This window comes from Protopterus annectens, chromosome 5.part1 (assembly GCF_019279795.1).
Source record: "Protopterus annectens isolate FY-2018-M chromosome 5.part1, PAN1.0, whole genome shotgun sequence".
Classification (NCBI taxonomy): domain Eukaryota; kingdom Metazoa; phylum Chordata; order Ceratodontiformes; family Protopteridae; genus Protopterus; species Protopterus annectens.
In genome coordinates this window covers 201640355-201662139 of record NC_056736.1, presented here as the reverse complement: position 1 = coordinate 201662139, position 21785 = coordinate 201640355, and positions in this window count along the sequence as shown.

Genomic DNA, 21785 nt, shown 5'->3' with positions numbered 1-21785 from the left:
ATTTTCTAAGAAAAACAGAGAACAGTAACAGTGACTGTCAGCAAAAGGCTTTGGGTAGCCTGACTATAAAAATAAAATATCAGTTGTTTTAGTCAGGAGATTGTAAACCACAAAGTTTATGGCAGATTATTTGTTTGATAATAATGCTATTTTCATTCTGTATTGATAAATATATATATATACATATATATATATATATATATATATATATATATATATATATATATATATATAACTGACATTTTAGAGTTTCAGCATTCTAACTCATCATGCTACAATGTTAAGAATTTGTAAATATTGATGAATGTTTTTCATGCTTGAGTATGATCATGAGCTTCTTAAATGCATGCAGTATGTACACAAGCTCCCAAGCATAACTGCACTATCTAGATGAGTCGAGAAGCATCTTCTGTGTAGGAAGCTATGTATATATGCATGAAAACAGAAAATATATATGCATGTTGCATAAGCAGTTGTTTCTTTTAGGTGCATTAAGTGAGTAATGGTGCATAATATGGTGTGCATTTCTGAAACATAATGGACTGCCTAGTGAGATTGTGAGGCCTGCAGCCTTAGAAGGAGAGTAGGGAGTCTTCCCACACCTGGAAGGTCTATTATTTCCTAGCAATGCCTGCTATGGTTGATATTGCTGCATTTAGAAAATGGACAAACTTCAAATATGATTTTTTTTAAATAAATATCATGTTTATTACTTTGATGTAAGATAGTTCCTTTACTACAATCCTTTTATTACAGATTGTATCTTAACAGATACTTATGAAATTTTGGTAGCATATTTGGTTTGCCATATTATCCTATCGCTTGTTTTACACAGGCTGTCTCACACACAAACACACTCATGCATGCATGAATGCAAATGTTCACACAAACACATACATACACGGAAGAAGAAAATATTGTGTTTTTAAATGTTTTCTTGGTTTTTAGTGCCTTAAAAGGTAGTTTTTTGTATTAGATACTAAATTAAGCTCATGTGCTTAAAATGTATTCTGGCTTTTTTATTTCTGAATGAAGTAAGAAATAATGTTCCCAAACCCAAAGTGCATTCAAATGCCTTTTTCATTTTAATGCAAACTATTTCTACTGAGGAGGTAAGATGGTGGCATTTCTGTAAACACCATGTCAGTGTGGATCTGATGAAAATGGCAGAGACACAGCAATTAAATTAGCTCAAACACAGTCAACTAAGCTCCAAAATTACTTTAAAGGTTAGTTAAACCCGTTGCTAATCAGAAGGCAAATGCAAATAAAAAAAAAAAAAAAGAAAAAAAAAGATAACCATGTAGAGTCTTACCTCTGAGGTGTGGATGACTCCCAGATGCAACTCATATGCAACTGTCTGTGAAACATAGGAGACAGGATGGCAAATGAAACTGTAACCATGGACTTCCAAATATCTAAATCTAAATTCTCAGTTATATACACTACAGAAAAGGTCATTATTTCCAAACAACCGAGAACTACCAGACAACTGGAAGACCAAAAAGTCATAAGTAATCTGAAATAGGAACAAACATTTGGTAACACAATGAAACATACAGCGCACATATTAGAAAAAAAAAACAGAAGCTAAAATATTAGAAAACAAAATAATCAATCAGACATTAGAAACATCACGATCTAATACTAAAACTATTCAGGAGCTATAACAAAAAAGTCCTAGGTCTTGATGCAAGAAGAAGAAACAACATTTTGGTACGAAGAATACCTGAAAAGTATGAGCAGTCAAAGTTAACTGAAGTTTTACACCAAATAATTGTCTGCCTCCTAGAAAACCAGGCCAGATCCAACCAGATCATTATTGAGAGAGCACATCATGCACCACAGTCACAAGATAAACCAAGGCAGGTATACAAGAGAGTCTTAGATTACCAAGATGCCTTTAAAAATCTTATTGGCTGCCAAATCGAAAAAAGCACTAACATGGAATGGGAACAAAATTACTTTCACCCAGGATTTACCATACCAACTCAAACAGGAGTGGTAGAGATTGTCACCATTGTTTGCATTTTTGATTGCAAGGGGGATCAAATTTCAGATGAGATACCTCACAGTATTCCAGGAGAAGGGAAATAAATACTCTGTGGAGTCACTTAAAGATGCAAAACATGCCTTCATAAATGCTTTCAGCTAGATACCAGAATGAAGTTTGACTGCTGAACCATTATAAGAAGACCTCTAAACAAATGCTAACAGACATACTGGTAATGCTGGAAACCAAACTGTGTTAACCAAAGAACTTTAAGTTTGGGACAAAATAATACACATTAAGTGTTTTGTATTTTGATGTTATTTGGACTGGTTTTACACTCTTAAAGACCTTGTAGTCATTGATGTTCTGTCTCTCTCTCTCTCTCTCTCTCCATATATATATATATATATATATATATATATATATATATATATATATATATATATATACATATATTTATATAAAAGTTATTTTTCAGTACACTTTATTTCATTTTTCATAGGAGGGTCACTGTGAAAGTACTCTCTTGTATTTCTTGTATCATAGCTATTCTTTCTATGTGAAAGTTAGCATTAAGTTGCTCTTGAATGATGTAAGGTCAATGGACTCAAGAGCTGGGTAAAAAGTGGATAGGGACTATAGTTGAATCAGGTAGTAAATCAAATAGCACTGGGGTTGCAATTATTCTCAAAAAATCATTAAAGGATAATACATTACAGTATAACGCAGATAAGGAAGGGAGATGGTGTTATGTAGTCTTAAAGAACTCATTTCTTGAGAAACCTGTACTATTACTGAACTTACATGCACCCTGTGATAAACAGCATGAGTTTATAATGCCAATGTATAACATTCTAGGCCTCTGAATGGTGCAGGGCTGCACCCGTCCCTCTCCATACGTGAGGAGTGATTACAGACCCTGGAAATTATTGCCCCATTAGCCTGATGACTCTGATATGTAAGGCTATGGAGCACATCATCATGGACCTAATTAACAAGGATACAGGGAATCTCCAAACTCTGGATCCCATGCAATTTGGTTTTGTGAAAGGTAGATCATGCATGCTCAACCTGGTTGACTTCTTTGAGTCAGTCACCAGAGCTTTGGATGAAATTAAGGCAGTTCATACAGCCTACCTTGATCTGGCCAAGGCCTTTGATACCATTCCTCACTCAAGAATTATTGATAAACTCACCAAACTAGGCATCAAGCCCTATATCACTAGGTGGGTGGCAAATTGGCTCACAGATAGAACCCACAGCATGAAAGAAGTGGACTCCAAGTCAGACTGCTGACCAGTCACGAGTGGAATCCCACAGGTATCGGTCCTGGGTCCTCTTCTGTTTGGCATCTACTTCTGAGAATTCCAGGCCAACACGGAGGGACTCTGGCTGACAAAGTTCACAGATGACTGCAAGCCTGGAGCCATTATTAACTCCCAAAGTGATGCAGACATCCTACAGAAAGGCCTCAGTAATTGGTGTTGAAACCATGGCCTTACGCTTAATGCCAAAAAATGTGTTGTCATCCCCTTTTGGAAAAACTCAGTTCCCTCTAATTACTACATCAATGGGAGCCCACTGGGGACACAGGTTGACAGCTACCTCTCCTTCGACCACCACTTTGCCACTTTGGTCAGAAAGTCTTTCTATGTGGCACATCTCATTACCGAGGGTTTTTCATCCAGGAAGAAAGAAGTCATCATTTCTCTCTACACTTCCCTCATTAAACCACTCATAGAGTATAATGCCCCATTTGGCATATACCTAACTAGACACATGCAACACCTGGAGAGGCCACAAAAGTACCTCACAAAGAGGATCCTAGGCCTTAAACACATGTCCTACATGGACAGACTCAAAAAACTCCAGCTATTCTCTGTCTCATATCGTCTACTAAGAGGTGATCACTGCTTGACTTACAAAGCCATGTCTAGCCCAGCTCTGTTCGAAATGCTACATCTAAAGAAATCCTAATCTCTTCACAGCACACTCTCCAGAGATATCAACCTCATTACCACAATCAACAGAACATGCTGGAGGGACAAGTTCATAACCCAGAGACTGCCCGTGCTCTGAAATAGACTTCCCATACATGCCACGCAGAGCACCTCACTGGCCCTCTTCAAGAGAAATCTTGATGAGTGGATGGGGAATAGAAAGTTCACCATGGGGATCACTCCAGTGGCTCTAATTGATAGAGGGGAACTAACATCAGGTGCACAGTGCCAGGGAACTTCTATGGTCTAGGCTTGTAAAGGCTCCAGGGCCGTTAGCTTAGTACACACCTATCAACCTACGAACTCCTTAACTATTATATTTTAGGGGGAGATTGGAATGCAGTTGGTGATCCTACATCTGATAGGACTATTACAAGTAAATTGTATAATATGCATGCTTCAACAATAATTTCTGACTTAAAAATAGATTTTAACTTATTTGACCTATTTAACTTTCAGAAGAGAAATGAAGTATAGGAGAAATTTACTTCCTACTCACATTAACTTCTATGTTGAACCACATTTTTTTTCAGACCATTCTAGAATTACACTTACTGTTAATTGGTCCAGTGCAACAAATACCATTGTGAAAGGTTATAACTGGACTCTTAACCCTTCATTGCTCCAGAAAGATGAAACTACTAAGACAGTTCATGAGGTACTTGATGAGATTATGAACATCCCTCCTAGTTCTCATACTCCTTTTGATATACATTGGACTGCTGCTAAGGCCCAAATTAGGGGCATACTTATCAATAAAGCAACTTATTATAGAAAAGGTATAGATCAAAGGAAGTAACATTGAAGAGAAGAATCAATGATCTTGAAGAGGAACTTGGTAGAAACTATAGCTTTACTATAGAAAAAAATTTATCTTCAGAAAGAACTTCACCTTCTTTAAACAAAGCAAGTATCATTCAATGAAATGAAAATGCTGGCTAGATATTCAAAATGGACACAAGTTCCATCAAAAATACTAGCAAGAATGGTTAATATTAACAAAGCCTCACCATTAATAATCAAAATCATATATCAAAATAAGACTTACAACTCAAATACTGAGAGTATTCAGATTTTTGAACAAATCTATTCTCAAGCATATAGAGAACAAAACTTATCATCTAATTCTCAAGAAAAAGATCAATTTCTAAACCAGATAGTTTTTCCCAAACTTAACCAAAGTCAACAGGATCCTCTTATGGCTCCATTCATTTTACAATTTACAATAAGTACTTTACATAATAAATAATCTTAAGGCAGGTAAAGTGCCTTGACCTGATGAATATACAACAGTTTTTTATATAAATTTTAGTAAAAAAAAATTCAAAAATCCTATTGCATCTATTCAATTACATTATAGAAAATAGTATAACTGACCTGTATTTAAATAATTCGAAAACAATCTTTATTCCAAAGAAAATACTGACACAAAAGACCCATCAAATTATAGACAAATTTCCCTTATAAAACTTAGACATTAAAATATTTGCCTCATTATTTTCAAACAGATTGAAACCATTACTACAAAGTATAATTTCACCTGAACAATCAGGTTTTCTTCAGGGTTGACAACACTATTAACCATACATTAACTCTGGATACCTTGATTTCTCTATCTAGTTGAAATAATAATTCAATATTCAAACTTGCTGTTGATGCTTCCAAAGCTTTTGGTAGACTCAACCTAGATTTTCTTAGACTTTCAATAATGCTGCATGTTGGTCTTCTGCAAATTTTTATTAACTCAATTAAAATACTTTATTGCAAATGCACACATGAATTTACAAATTAACAAAACTGCTTCTCTTCCAATAAAAATTATTAATGGAACACACCAAGGTTGCTCATTATCCCCATATTTATTTAATATCTATATGGAACTGCTCTTCTTTCTTATAATTCAAAGTACTTTTTCTATCTTCCTACAATAAATAATATAAAACACAAACTAATGGCCTTTGCTGATGACTTAAACCTTTACTTTATCTAATACTGAGCTCCACAAAATTCAACTTCTATTGAAACATTTTCAAAATATTTTAATTACAAACTTAACCTGAACAAATCATCTATTTTTTTTTCCTTTAAACCCAAAATATAACTTAATTAATTTCTTTCCAGAGCCTGGAATTACGTTAAACGACACTTTGAAATATCTGGCTATATTTTTTTGTCATGATCCAAGAATGTTTTACCAGATAAACTTAACAAAACTTTGGACAATGATTGAACAGGATATCCCTTCCCTTTATTTTTCAAATGTGGCTATTATTAAAATGAATATACTGCCTAGATTACTGTTTTAATGTAATGCAACTATTATAATAACACCTAAAAATTTTCAAAACCTTAAATGTAAATCTTTCTAAATTTCATTGAGAACCCAAATCAATCCATATTAGCTATCAAAAATTGATTTATCACAAAAAGCTTGGAGGTTTGGGTCTCACAGATTTTAAACTCTGTTACAACATAGTAAATGCTAGCAGAGTTTTAGAAATCTATGATTATTCTCTCAGATTCAGCAAGCCCTGCACGGGATGCAGGACTAGTGCAGGAGCTCCAGAAGGCAATATGTCTGCCATGCAATCCAGGAATAAGCCTTAGGGATGTGCATGAGCGCTCTTGCACTAGTCCTGCACAGACTCAGCTCCTGTATGCAAATTACCCCATTTGCAGGTGAAATCGATGCAAATGAGGTGAATTTGTGATCCAGGAAGCTGGAAGCCGGCCATGCAGGACTAGTGTAATCTGCAGAAATGTACTCGGTTAGTAACTGAATACATTTCTGCAAACTACAAAACGGAGCCATGACAGCTCCAAATAAAGGGTGGATATTATGTAGAAAGCATGCCAATGGCCAAATATATGACCATTGGTATGAAAAACAGTTGCAAATTTTTTTTTTAGCTGATCTTGGCTGTTTAAGCATAGGGCAGTGGCGTGCAAACGGGATCGGGTGAAAAATAAAATAAAAAACCTAAAATAAACATTCTAACCAAAATCACTATTTTGCCATTATACTCAATGACAGGCAGAAGACAACATGGGAAGTGAATAATGGTTGCTAAGAAGGGAGGCTCAGTGTGGGATCTCTAACTATGCATCAGCAGGCAATCCTATGCAAATGACGGGAATGATACTGAATCCCAGATTTCCCCTGCATGCTAGTCAGCACCCAACAGTGTAAGAGCAGGAATAGCTTGGTGCAAGCCTAGGAGTTAGCTGACATCATGGGGGGGTGTGTCAGTCATACTGTAAGCGGATTGGAGCCCTGTGGTTTGGGTTTGCCCTTAGCTTAGCAGAGTTAAGCAAGGGGGTGTGTCTGAGGCTGCCTAGCACTCTTTACATTGCCTAAGCAGGTATGCATGCTGCGCACTGGGTTTTAAAGGAAAAAAAAAAGTAAACCAAGAAATAGCAGCTCTGTGCACATTTGAGCACTGTGTTTGCATGGCCAGCCCTGGGCTTAAACAGGAAGGCAATGGGAATGGAAAACAGTAGAAGGAAGCTTATCTAGGAGAACTAGCATAGCTGGCAGGTGAAATGTATCAGAATCAGCCAATTAAACAGGCAGTAGCCCAGCCCAACCAAGAACACTACTATAACTAATTAAAACACCTTTCCCTCTGTTTTTTTTCCCACATACTATACACCACTAGTCTATACAAGCAGGGAAATTTCAACAAACAAAAACCAACAAAATGATAGGGGCTGCAGTAGCTATCAAACATAAACATGTGGAAGAGACTGAAGGTGTTGAGGATGAGAATACTGTCAACCAACCCACAGTGAGGAGATGGAGAAGAGTGTACAGACCTAGGGAAACATACCAGGGGCTACATGAGCTAGAGATAGTGGAGTGCTATAGGGTGGACAGGGATCTCCTACAGAAAATTGTTGAGCTGTGCCGGCCACACCTCACACACAGAACTAACAGAGGGGAACCCATCCCAGTGGATACCAAGTTATGTGTAAACCTAAGAATACTAGCTACAGGTACATTCCAAAGGCCAACTGGGGGATATCATGGGGATCTCACAGGCATCAGCATCCAGGGTACTCCACCATTTCCTGGATGCCATGTCAGCACATGCCTGTGAGCACGTATATTTCCCCAACACCCATGAGGCATTGGCCAGTAATATGCATCTTTTCCACCAAATAGCAGAATACCCTGAGGTCGTGGGTGCTATAGACTGCACACACATATGCATCAAACTACCATCTGATGAGCAGGGTAGGGTCTACATCAATCGAGAGGGCTTCCCCTCCATCAACTGCCAGGTAATGTGTGATGCCCAGGGCATTATAATGAGTATTTGTGCTCGCTGTCCTGGAAGCTATCACAATTCCCACATCTGGCATCTGACGCAGCTGTACCAGAGATTTGCCAGTGGGGACATCCCTTAGAGTCATCTTGTGGGGGGTGCTGGTTATGCACTGGAGCCATGGCTGATGACACCCATCACAAATGCACACACATGAACAAGAACTCCATAATGAGGCACACGCACAGACCAGAGTTTTAATAGAGCATGTGTTTGGGATGCTCAAGTCATGGTTCTGGTGCCTGGACAAATCTGGTGGAGCCTTGCAGTACTCCTCAGCTGGATGTGCACAAATTGTAATTGTATTTGCCATGCTAAACAATTTGATACTGTGGCAACAGCTGCAGCAGGAACAGCATGAGGCAGAGCCACACAGCCCCCTACCATTGCCGAGGCCAGCACAGGGACAGAGTGACTCAGAGGAGGAACAACCTAAGCCTCCCCAGTAGGCAGAAGGAGGAGTGTCCAGTATGCCATGGCCTTGGCAAAGAGGCAATGCATAGCACATGCACTGACACAAGAGGGACCCAGGAAATGACACCAATCTCTGACTTGCACATACAGTAAAAGGGATGCCAATCATGACACTACCTGTGCTCAACCATGTACAGGGAATGTACTATATGCATCTGACATAAGCAGTCCTCCAGCACTATCCTTAATACTGACACACCCACAAGGTAAGTCCCTCTCCTTGCCATTTGCCGAATGGAGTAGTATGTCTTGTTACTTGTATCTATGGTATGGATGTGAGCATGCAAGGGAATTGGGTGGCTGAATGAGATGCCAGCAGATAGTAGACACCTATAGTGGCACCATGAGATCTGTAACAAATACTGGTGTCATCATAGTAGCCAGTACTACACATGGTGACAAAACCCACTGCAGGAAATGTGCTGGGCCACATATGTGTCTATATGACTCACACATGCCAGTCACGGAGGTTCACATACACAACAGCAGTCTTAGCCAGCAGGACAGGTGTAGACAAACACAAACAAAGGCTGTGCTAAGGCCTCTGAATGATGGCTATGGGTAACCCCCCCAGTCCTACACAGACAGACTACAGCAGGTCAGGCAGTGGGATGTTAGTTCTGAAGGGTAGGAAGTCAGAAACTGATATGTAGGTCAATCAAACCTAAGAGCTGTAGTACAATGATATGCCTCTAGTCAGCATGATAGGTTAGAATACAAAATGGAGTACCTGACATATCAGTACAGTCACAGCAAATGTGTACAAGTATCAGGTGTGCCCCACCCAATCCTAAGTAGAAATGTAGAAAGAGTCAGGTGTGCCCCCCAATCCTGCCTAGAAATGTAGAAAGAGTCAGGTGTGCCCCTCCCCATTGCCGTGTAGAAAAGTAGAAACAGTCAGGTGTGCCGCCCAATCCTGTGTAGAAACGTAGAAAAAGTCAGGTGTGACCCCAATCCTGTGTAGAAACAGTCAGGTGTGCCCCCTCCCCCAATCCGTGTAGAAATGTAGAAACAGTCAAGTGTGCTCCCAATCCTGTGTAGAAATTTAGAAACAGTCAGGTGTGTCCCCTCCCCCAATCCTGTGTAGAAATGTAGAAACAGTCAGATGTGCCCCCCAATCCTATGTAGAAATGTAGGAACAGTCAGTTGTGCTCCCCAATCCTATGCAGAAATGTAGAAACAGTCAGGTGTGCCCCCCAATCCTAAGTAGAAATGTAGTAGCAGTCAGGTATGCCCCCCAATCCTATTTAGAAATGTAGTAACAGTCTGGTGTGCCCCCCTCAATCCAATGTGCACACGTTGTAACAGTCAGGTATGCCCTCCCCAATCCTATGCAGAAATGTAGTAACAGTCAGGTGTGCCCCCTCCAATCTTATGTAGGCATGTAGTAACATGTATGTGTAGGTATAATACCAGTGGAGCACATATGACCTGAGGTGGCCAAGGTAGCAGAATAGATTGTAGCATTTGTATAATATGAATATGCAGATATGCATGTGTTAGGTTGGTGTGTTTCATATTTTGTGCAAGTGGTCAGTATGTATGCATGTTGAGGTTTGACCTGGCAGTCATTGCCAACTACTACCAATGACAGGGCCAAGTCCTCACAACTGCAGTGCCAAAGACAATTCTCCCCAGTATAACACATGCTAGCAGTAAGCTATCATAAATGTATGGTGGTAATATGTGTCACCATCTGAAAGATGGACGGACATGGCATGATTGTTGGGCTAGATATACAAGCAGTACATAGGGAAAAGTATCCCAGACATACAGTATATAATGTGTAACCATGACATGGACACATCCTTGGAATTGTACATACAGGTATGCATCACATTATCTGGGCTTGTAGTAGGAAATACCAATGTTGTCTGGCCGAACACTTGCAGATCACAAAGGTGATAGGACTGATGTATTGGGAAATGGCTGATATCCCTGCACAAGCCAGTATAATTGGAATGCCTCATGCATATCTGTGAGTCAGATGCAAGTAGTGTCCATAGCACACGTGTCCATCTCACCCAAACACCACCCACAGGTACCTCTCTGGTTGTATCCCTGCTGCTGGGAGTGGGTACAATATGACCCCCACCTGTGTATGGCAATAGCAAAAGAATGCAGCAGGCAGTGCAGGTGTCCAATGCAGATGTGTCCCTAGCTGTAAGTAGCACCCTGCCAGCATCCACACCACCTGATCAATACTGATAGAAATTATTGGCATGAACACCTAGCACAACTAACCTGTCACCCCCGGGGAATATACTGTATGGCAGTCTGGGACTGTAGGACTGACAGAATGCAATGGCCTGCTACAGCTGGCCTGCATCACCAGCAAATGGCCTACAGGCCTCTGCCAAAGTCCTGTGCCTCACCCGTACTGCCAATGTATGTTATGTTATGGATACCCAAATAACAACATAATACACTACACATAAGCCATATGCAAGGCCATGTGGGCAAACCACAGTAACATGTCCACCATGTCCCACTGCATGAACTGTGGACCAACACCAAAACACAGCTTTGATGAGGTGATAACTAAAGGGAAAGTATGAGATAATGCATAATGCACAGAAGAGGTTATAATAATAGAGGGGGAGTGGGATCATGGGCAGCATTGAATGTGCAAGATCCGACACACACAGCCATGTGGACATACTACCCCTGGCTGCAAACACAAAAATGGGTGGCTGTAAACCTGTCCATACACCAGATTAGGGGTAATGTCCTGATTTTTGACCCCTGCCTCTGGGTAGCCTATGTGAATCTGTGCAGCTATGAGGTATTGCCACAGTAAGATAAGGCCATACTGTCATGTTGATGGATGTACAAGTATGGGATCCTCTGCCAGCACTGTACCAAGGTGCTGAACTGGATACACATATCCAGCAGCAAGTGTCTGCAGCTCCCCCTCCAGAATGGCATAACTTTTCATGAACATGTAGGTGTTTGACCACAATACTGGACACAACTGTATTCACCCTGTGTTCCCCAGTGCAACACTGTGAGCAAAAATGTCCACCTGACAGTACTTAAGGATATAAAACATCACAGTGTAGAACAGTACACATGTCTGAATATCTCTGCTAACACCAGTACCATGTAGCAGAAGCAGCACAGACACAATCATCTACAGTACACACTATCCCTTGTACAGTTCGACCCCATATTGACAACTGATCTACAGATATCCTGCAGAAACAGTTTGCTACCTGTAGGTGTAGAGCACAAAGGTCTGCACTGGAGTGTAAACTACCTGGAATGGATCCAAACATTCAATACAGAAGGGCATACTGGGCATGCTCACACACTTAAAGAAACATAGGCAATGTCAGACAACAACATACTGAATGGTCATACTGGGCATGTACACACACTTAAAAAATGAAGCCCATGTCTGACAACAGTGGACCATGCATATCTGACAGTTGCAGATGTTAGTGCATACACTCCTCAGTATGCACAAATCATACTTTGCACGCACATTGGATAAGAATACACACATATATCCAAGGACACACACTATAATATGTCAAAACTACACATATAGATGTGTGGAAGAGAGTGACAGTGACAAAGTGCCTTCCATCATGAGGCATGTCCCACCCAGCACACAGCCAAATGGCTACAACCACATGCTGTTTTAATGTCATGCACTGTAGAAATTAGCCACTGGTATCCCTCAGCATTACAGACTCTGTAGTGCAAGTGCAACATGACTGTACAAGGCAGTAGACATCTAGCAGTTGTATACACTTACCTGCAGAATAGAAACCTGTGTGTGCCTGAGTGTGGTGGGTCTACCTCTAGATGAATGGGTTATGGCCCATGCACACAAACTGCCCTCCCCATAGCCCTACTATGAGAAGCCTGCTGATGTCATTCACTTTGAAATACACCTTTGGGAAAAGAGTAACCCAGTAATCTTTATGGTGCATGCTATAACTGTTTGATGCTGTAGTATTATAAACATGTTAGGTAGGAGTTCTAATCCCAGACATGGCAACTGTGTTTGTGCGTGTCTCTGTCTGTGTAAGGAGCAATGCTTTTTATGCTAGTCACGCTCACTACAATTCAAATACCCTACTTTGGCAATGCTGCTGCTGTCATTCACTTTGAAATACACCTTTGGGAAAGGAGTAGTCCAGTAATCTCTGTGGTGCATCCAATAACTGCATAATGCTGTTGTGTGATAAACTAGTTAGATAGGAGTTCTAATTCCAAACAAAGCAACTTTGTGTGTGTCTCTGTCTGTGTAGGGAGCAATACTTTTTAGGCTAGTCACACTCACTACAATTCACATGCCCTACTTTGTCAAGGCTGTTGATGTCATTCACTTTGAAATAAACCTTTTGGAAAGGAGTGGCCTAGTAATCTCCATGGTGCATCCTATATCTGCATAATGTTGTAGTATGATAAACTAGTTAGGTAGTAGTTCTAATCCCAGACATGGCAAGTATGTGTGCTGGCATTTGTGTGTGGGTGTCTTTGCCTGTGCAGGGAGCCATGCTTGTTAGGCTAGTCACACTTACTACAATTCAAATGCCCTACTTTGGCAAGGCTGCTGATGTCATTCACTTTGAAATACACCTTTGGGAAAAGAGTAGCCCCGTAACCACCATGGTGCATCCTATAACTGCATACTGCTGTAGTGTGATATAGTCGTTTGGTAGGGGTTCTATTCCCAGACATGGCAAGTGTGGATGATTGTGTGCGTGTTTCTTTGTCTGTGTAGGGTGCAATGCTTTTGAGGCCATAAACAGTCACTAAAACCTCCATTGACCTACTTTGGCAAGCATGCCAATGTCATTCACAATGAAATACACCTTGTAATCTCTGTGGTGCATCCTATAACAGCGTAATGCTATAGTACTTTGGTAAGGGTTCTATTCCCACGCATGGCAAGTGTGGATGTTTGCGTGTGTGTTTCCTTGTCTGTGTAGGGAGCAATGCTTTTTAGGCTAGTCACATTCACTACAGTTCAAATGCCCTAATTTGGCAAGCCTGCTGATGTCATTCACTGTGAAATACACCTTTGGGAAAGGAGTAGTACAGTAATCTCCAAGGTGCATCTTATAACAGTGTAATGTTATAGTGTGATATAGTACTTTGGTAGGGGTTTTATTCCCACCATGGCAAATGTGGATGCCTGTGTTTGTGTTTCTTTGTCTGTGTAGGGTGCAATGCTTTTGAGGACATTTACAGTCACTACAACCTCTATTGCCCTACCTTGGCAAGCCTGCCGATATTATTCCCAGTGTCCGTGGTGCGTCCTATAACAGCCTAATGCTGCAGTGTGATATTGTAATTTGGTAGCAGTTCTATTCCCAGACATGGCAAGTGTGGATGTTTGTGTGTGTGCTTCTTTGTCTGTGTAAGGAGCAATGCTTTTTAGGCTAGTGACACTCACTACAATTCAAATGCCCTACTTTGGCAAGCCTACTGATGTCATTCACTGTGAAATACACCTTTGGGAAAGGAGTAGACCAGTAATCTCCTTGTTGTGTCCTATAACAGCTTAATGCTATAGCATGATATAGTACTTTGGTAGGGGTTCTATTCCCACACATGGCAAGTGTGGATGTCTGTGTAGGCTGCAATGCTTTTGAGGCCATACACAGTCACTACAACCTCCTGTGCACTTTTTTGGCAAGCCTGCCGATGTCATTCCCAGTGAAATACACCCTTGAGGATGGAGTACCTCAGTCATCTCCATGGCGAGTCCTATAACTGCATAATTCTGTAATGTAATAAACTATTTAGGTAAGAGCTCTAATCACAGACATGGTAAGTGTGTCTGTGTTTGTCATTCGTATGCTGTGTGGAGGTGGCTGTGAGTGTCTAACAACTGGGCTCATTGTGGAGCGGGTTTTGCAAATTTTTTATGAGGTGGCCCTATTATATGTCACAATGTCCACCTTACAAGGATAACAGATGTGAAATAGCTGAGAGGCTGGGGTGCCAATCCTTAAACCTACATGTAACATCAAGGCCTGGTGAACAAAGTTAGCAACCCTTGTTTTACCCAGAAAACACTCTAAACCCATGTCTCATACACAAACACACTTGCCTAGGCACCAACCACTATGTTGGTAGCACCCTGCATATTGCCCACAGATAGTAACCATGGTGTGATTGCAGTGGACTACAGAGGACATGGCACCCTGTCCATCAGTACAATAAGCACTTACATGCAGACAGTGCACCTTCACTATATTCCCCACTGGAAGCCTGAAACACCTGTGGTGCCATCAAATGTGACCCACAAAAGGACATACCATGCCTTAAACACATGCCCTGTATGGATAGATGCCACTGACACCAGGGAATACCTGTATCATGCTATCAATGTAGGTGCAGGGTCAACCTGCTGACCATTATCAGTTCCCACCACATGAGGCCAGTTCTGGACCATCTGATGATAATCTGTGTACACAACATGGGTCAGACACCCCAGGTACAGTTCCACATGTCACTGTACATGCATGTGGGATGTGTACACATCCCAGAAAGCATCTATGTCAGGGACTAAAGAACACATACATGGCAAGCATTGCACAGCAATGGCCACACACAATAGTTACCCAGGTGACTGGATGATGAATATAATACCCACCTGTGTGGGCCAATCCAGACACTACACCTCTAAGCCACACTGCAGACCATTGTCATGTGGCCTGATGCCAAGGTATACCCTTCACCTAGCCTTGTAAAGCCTTCTGGCACAGTCAACCACTACACACCCATGAAGCAATGCATGCATGCATGTCAGTACTGGCACCCTGTGTCTGTGTGTGTGTGTGGTGTGTGATGCTTTTGACAACATTTACACTCATTGCAACTCCCATTGGCATACTGAAGACTGCTCTCTGATGTCAGACACCTTCACATACCCTTTGCCCATATAACCTCCGGATAACCACTGTTGTGCATGTGATACCTGCACATTACTGTATTGTGGCAAACTAACTAGTTAGGAAGTGTTGCCCTGACCCTGCCAAGTGTGTCAAAGTGTGTGAGTCCCTGAGAGAGTGTGGCTGTGTTGACACTGACACCTGTTCATGTGGACAGGTACATGTACTACATCTACCGTATCGCTACCATATCACTGTTGCAGATGTCATTCACCATCACATATATGTTTGGACACCTCCTCAATATGAAAGCTATGTGGCACATGCAATAACTGCATAGACATGTGATAGTAATACATAGTCAGTCAGGGGTTTGAAACCCTGTACTGGTAAATGTGTGATACAAACATGCTTAGGTTTTACTCTTCCACCCCCTCCCTGACTTACTTTGTCACAGTCTGTCTCTCTCACTCTCTCTCTGGTGGATGTGCAGAACTATACCTGTTTTGCTTAGGCAGCAGCTTGTGTTTTGTAAGTGATGCCCATGATCATCTGATGGCCTCTGCATGAATTGCAGACCTCCTCTAGCTGACTGCATGTGGAACAGTTGTGGTAATATGCCCATAGCCAATTGTATGGAAACATATTCCAATATCTACGAACATCATGTTGGTGTTGGACCTTTTCATTCACTGTGAGCAGAGCCTAGATCTGGTGTTTGGCAAATAGCATCACAGTTGGATTTGGGATTTACTTCTAACACGATACACTGTGGAACAGGCCAACACACATGAGGGGGATGTGCCTGACATGACTACAGAATGTAAGTGTTGCTATTCTGCATTTGGAATAATGTTGGTTTAACAGGGTGTGTGTGAATATGGCTGGTCTACATGTTTTAATACCTGTCATGGCAGTGCTAAGTTTTTTGAGGAAACCCCCATCTGTAGGGTCATCTGCAGACTGGGCAGTGTGTGTAGCCTTTTGTTTCTTGTGTTACTCACAGAAAACCTATCTGAGAACTGCAGAAGCATTGTGTGAGGATTGCAGTCAGTACATGGTGACAGCCATGAGACTGGCTTCATATCCCTCATAGGACATATGTCACAACAAACCCTGGTATGACAGTAAATGTATGAGGTTATCACTGCAACATGTGGATATTGGGGCAGTGTTCACTTCTCCAGCCATAATTCTGTCAACCTTTGTCGATATATCCTGCAGTAAGAGTATATGTCCTGTACACCATTATTTATTCACATCACATCTGATAACAAGCCAGTCAGATATCAGACTGCTAGACATGTTATGTATAGTAGGGGTTATTTCTGAGGACATAGCTTGGCCATTCTGTGGTTGTGTGTACAGTACTGGGGTCTGTGTACCTAGGGTGATTGTTGACAGTATGTGTATTGCACATACATACCTTGGGCTGTGCACAGACTGTGGTAGATGCCATTGCTGTCGGTCCTGTTCTATCTGATGTGACATGCTGCTCCAGTGAATGGTACCCTATTGGCTCACATGTCTGTAGGGCCAGACACGCACGTGTCCCATACCACAGACAGCCATCAGACTACACTGTGCCATGACCGAGTGTATATAGGGTCAGTGTGTGAGTGGCACATATGAGGATGGTGTTTATCAGACAGTCCATATAGTGTCATATTAAGTGTGTGTACCATGTGGGGCTGTGGCTGTGTTTACATTGGTTGTTGGTGTGACGACCATGCCCTGGCACAGCAATCAAGAAGCCTCAATCCTCACCACTAACACCAGGGAGGTCATCTCCTAGAAGAGAGGAAAGGATAACTAATACACACAGTAAAATACAATTCCCCTTAAGTGCACACAGAGATCACAGTCAGTCTGAGGCTGGTTGCTCCCTTGCTCACCAGGTCCCCAGTAAGACTCCCCACTGGCAGAGCTATAGGGTCCAGATCTCAGCCTAGTTGGGCAAGCTAAAACCTCCAATACCCTCTCTGTCCAACCAGTGCTTTGTGTCCCTGCCAAGTAGCTGACACACCACACACACACTTTGAGATAAGTATTTATACAACTTCACAGACACTCCTGGGAAAGGCTAACACAGATTCTCTAGCTGTGCCCCTTTACCCAGACCATGCAGTAGTAATCCCTGCCACCACCCAGCTAATAATATCAGCTACTAAAAGGCCCTTAAAAGGGTGTCCAATTATTACTGTGCAATATTATTATCCAATGGTAATGTGACTATTTAGTCTAGGCTTATTGCAAGGGCTTAGACAGTAAACTCTATAAATATATAATGTACTCTAAAGCATAATTTATCTCTACATAAACCAACCACAGGTAGTAGGTTTTAAAAATACTTAATAATAAATAATTAAAACACAAGACAAAACTACTACACCACAGAGATATCTAAGAGTTCGGAGATCAAACAGAAACTTAAAATAATACAGTAGGACACATCTGATTTCAAAGGAAAATACCTAATTAAACTTTACTAGCTTTAACTATTCCTACAAGAACTCACAGTGCTAGAAACTTGCATGTGAGCTTAGGCAGAGTGCTGAGTTAGATATCCAAGAAAAAAATGCCCTCAATCTCTTGTGAGAAATAGTATTTAAACATTGCTAACAAACATGTTTGCTGGGTCCCTCCCAAATTACATCATCTTGACACTTAGGTTTTCCCAGGCAAACAAACTGAATTATTTAGCAATCTAACACCTGCTCAGAAACCTACAAGAATATAAGTCATTTCACATGTATATTATAACAGAACTCAAAGCAATAAAGCACATTCCACATCTAATGTCTGGTCATAAACCTTAGCCGTAAAACAATGGGCATGAAACCTTCATCCAGATGCACTGGAGCCAAATTCTAACAAGAAAGGGTCACAACATGCTTCACTGGGCCAGTAGAATGCAATGTTGTCACATATTTTGCAGTTCCACATTTCACAATATTCTTTTACACTCAAGAAAGCATGCCTGTATTTTACATTTATTTACAAATGCCAGAATTATATATCAAATTTTATTTGGCTAGGCTGGCAGCCTTTGCCCATCTCTCCCCAATCGTCACAGTGGGTATGCACTTTCACACAGGTGTCTGTTACTCTGTGCTGTGACATGCGTGTAGAACCCACTATAATCGCAGGTAAATGTGTAGTCCCCCATACAAAATGTAGTCCAGTGTTGTGGCAGTCTGCCTGTAGTTTGAACAGTGCTTTGTGACATGCCTAGCAGCCTAGTGTAATTACCCAGTGTGCTGATATGTCCATTTATTTGCAAGACATACTGCTGCCAGGCCACCATAACTGTTATGTATTTCTGACAAAGCAGTGGGATTCTGTACATATGTATGTCACTAACTATGGGTAGTATGTGGCCATGTGACCCCTGCACTACCAGGTATTATGTGTCAGGACAGACTGGTGTGTGCACATGCATAAACTGTGTGGGCATATGTAGTCCAGTATTTACGTGATATACCCATGTACATGGCTATTAACATCCACATTAGGAGGTGTGGTCCACATGTCTCACATGAAAGGGATATGTGTACACCTCTGGACTAACCACAGAGTGCCAGACTGTCCACATATATTGGTCATATCTCTGCTGTAGTCCACAGGATCATTACTGTGCTGGCAGTGGTACTGTACTATGATGTCCTTGGAATGTTTGTCACTAGCCAATGGCACACATGTTAAAAGCAGATGTGAACTCCCACATACATGCCTGTTAAGACAATCCCTATTACATTAGCAACAGTCTACATATATATCTGCAATGCATACCTGACATACTCCTGCACTAAGAGGTTGGGACTATTGGGGCTGAGGTAGGACTCCTCTCAATGTTCTGGACATATGGTGAATGTGTATGTTTATATATTTATCCATATATCTATATAGATATATACACATATATATATCGACATACATCGATGGATATGTATATGTATATATATATATATATATATATATATATATATATATATATATATATACATATAAATGCTCAAATATATAATAAAGACAGCAATATATGTCTATGCATATAAAGATATAGATACATATGCACATATACTTATGGATATCTACATATATATCGACAGTAATAGGTATATCAGAATAGATATGTATATATATATATATATATATATATATATATATATATATATACATAAATAGGCATATCTGTATATAAAGATATATATATATATATATATATATATATATATATATATATATATATATATATATATATATATATATATATATATATATATACAAAGAGATCTGCACATGGCCATATGTATGATGCACTATACAGATGTGTATACAGACATATGTATGACTATACACATGTATGTACATGTAAACATATATCAACATATGTATATTTATATATCCATATTCCTGTCATGTGTAAACATCACGGTTATGTATACCTTCCCAGATGTATCTCACCATATGAATTTATGTGTACATTATTATATAACAACATATGTGATGCTAAGTACTACACAATTTGGGAAGTAAAGGCCGTTGTTTAATACTAATCAATATGTGTACTGACAGATATATTGGAAAAACAACAGCTGTCTTCACAGTGGTCATGGTGTAGTGGTTAAGTGTTGTGACTATAGTGTACAGGGTCCTGGGTTAAAGACCTGCAAGGGCTATATATTTTGTTGCTGGACAGAACAAGAGCTGTCAGATATAGAGTGCTTAAGGCAGTTTAGAGCAGCTTTAAGCATGTTTGCATGGGTTGGCGTGAAGCTATGTGGTGCTAAGCTACGGTTAAATGTACAGGAATTTACACCATGTAGGCTTCTCTTACTAGTGCGCAAATCAGCTTAGCTGTTATAGTGGTGCAATGTTGAGACCTGCTAAGCATGGCTTAGCCCTGGTAACCAGTCCTCCCCACCCAGTCCAATAACATAGCAGGGTAATGACATCTGTAATAAGAGTATGTAATGCGATGTACAATACATGCACCTATGTGCTGTCATTACAGTAGCAAGGGGTGTGAGTGTCATGTCTGGGACCCACAAGTATAAGAGGCCTGTACAGCACTGTTATCCATGTGAATGTGTTACATACAGGGGTAGTAGCCCAGGGTACACACTGTCATACTGGCGTATAGTGTATCATGGCGGTAATACTGTTGACAGGGCTTTCCCAGGCATGAGTAGAGTGCTAAATGTAGTACTGACAACAAGCTCACCTGCAGGCATAGCTAGACTCTGAGGCCTCTCTGCTGTATCCCTGGTGTGTGAGCTGTGTCACAGTATAATTCCCCTACTGGATAATGATCTGAAATGTGGAATGTAACTGTAGACTACCATCTGTACAGCACATGTTAGTGAGGGCTTCCAACATGTAGTTACGGCATATATATTGTTGTCAAACGTCTGTCTGTCAACACATTCATCCTACTGCATATCTACTTGCCAAGCGGATGACTGTCAGTCCCTGTACCAATGTGCAGATGGCAGGTATCCAGCTGGGATATGTACAGGCAACCTATACTTGATTGACACTGACATGTCTGCCCAGCTGTGCAAGAAATGGCACATATAGGAGACAACACCCTGTACGTACCACATGCCACGGCTACCTCTACTACGCTACCACAGTCAACAGAACATGCTTGGGTACAGGTCTCCATCACAGACACTAACCATGTGTTGTAATGCATGTTGCATACATGTCAACTTGATCACCTCAGTGGCCATGTGCAGGAGGCACCCAGAGGATTGGCTGATGCATGTCACTCTCACCCTGAGGGTCACCACAGTGGTGTCTGTCGATAGATTGCCCTCTGCCACATGGCAGATGGCAGGATACCACTGTGCACACATCCCCTACACAACCCACCTCTCCATGGACAATAGCTAGGTACACAGCTATGACCACCTGCAGCGATGCACCCCAGTACTGACACATGTGAACACGTGCATTACTGAGGATAGCAGTTTCTGTGTGTTAGTACACCTGTACTTAAGAATTCCATGAGGGCCTTCACAACCACGGCCACACCCATTGCCATAGTCAGTTGTGGCTGCTGCTGTATGTGACATTACATGTACCCTGTAATGCTCCTCTCCCTACTGGCTACCTGAGCCTTGCA